The following is an 893-nucleotide window of genomic DNA, read 5'->3' on the forward strand; positions in this document are numbered from 1 at the left end:
TATTAAAAACTTCAAAGTTCAAGTTCAAACCTGATTTTCTGATGTTATCTGCCAAACCTACTCTTCTTCCCTATATCATTGAATGACAACTCTATTCTTTCTTTAGTTCTGGTAATTTTTCTTCCTGATTTAAACTTTTTTTTTTCAGGGTCTTGCTCGGTCACCTAGGCTGAGGTGCAGTGGCACAGTGACAGTTCACTATAACCTTGAACACCTGGGTTCAAGTGATCTTCCTGCCTTGGCCTTCCAGAGGGCTTGGATTACAGGTATGTAAAACTCTTTTTAAATTAATATTTGTGTTGTTACATCTTTTTGATGAATTGACCCTTTATCATATAACTTTCATTTTATGTATGATAGTATTGCTTGTTTGTAGTCTACTTTGTCTGATATTAATATAGTTATTAACAACTTTTTTAAGATTAGTAAATGCATGGTAACACTTTTTCCATTCAGCTTTGTGGTTTTAAATTTTAAGTGTTTCTCTTGTAAGAAGCATATTCTTGGATATTTCTTAAAATTTATACTGATTTCTCTGTCTCTTAATAGGAATGTTTGGTCCATTTACATTTAATGTAGTTCTTGGCACTGTTGAATTTGTCTACCATTTTCCTGTATGTAAAATATAATTATATATAATATAATATATTCAGCTAATATATGTTAGATTAATACATATATTAGTCTTCCTTTCTTATATATTAGACATATTATTATAAGACTAATATATGTTATATATATATTGATTATATATTTATATTATATTAGACTAATATATATATTAGTCTTCATTTCTTATATTCCTTTGGAACAATCAAATATTTTCACATATTTCATATCATTCCCTTTAATAACTTTTATCTATAATTCATTGCTTTATTTTTTGTTGTTTT

Source organism: Mandrillus leucophaeus, unplaced genomic scaffold, assembly GCF_000951045.1.
Source record: "Mandrillus leucophaeus isolate KB7577 unplaced genomic scaffold, Mleu.le_1.0 Scaffold258, whole genome shotgun sequence".
NCBI lineage: Eukaryota > Metazoa > Chordata > Mammalia > Primates > Cercopithecidae > Mandrillus > Mandrillus leucophaeus.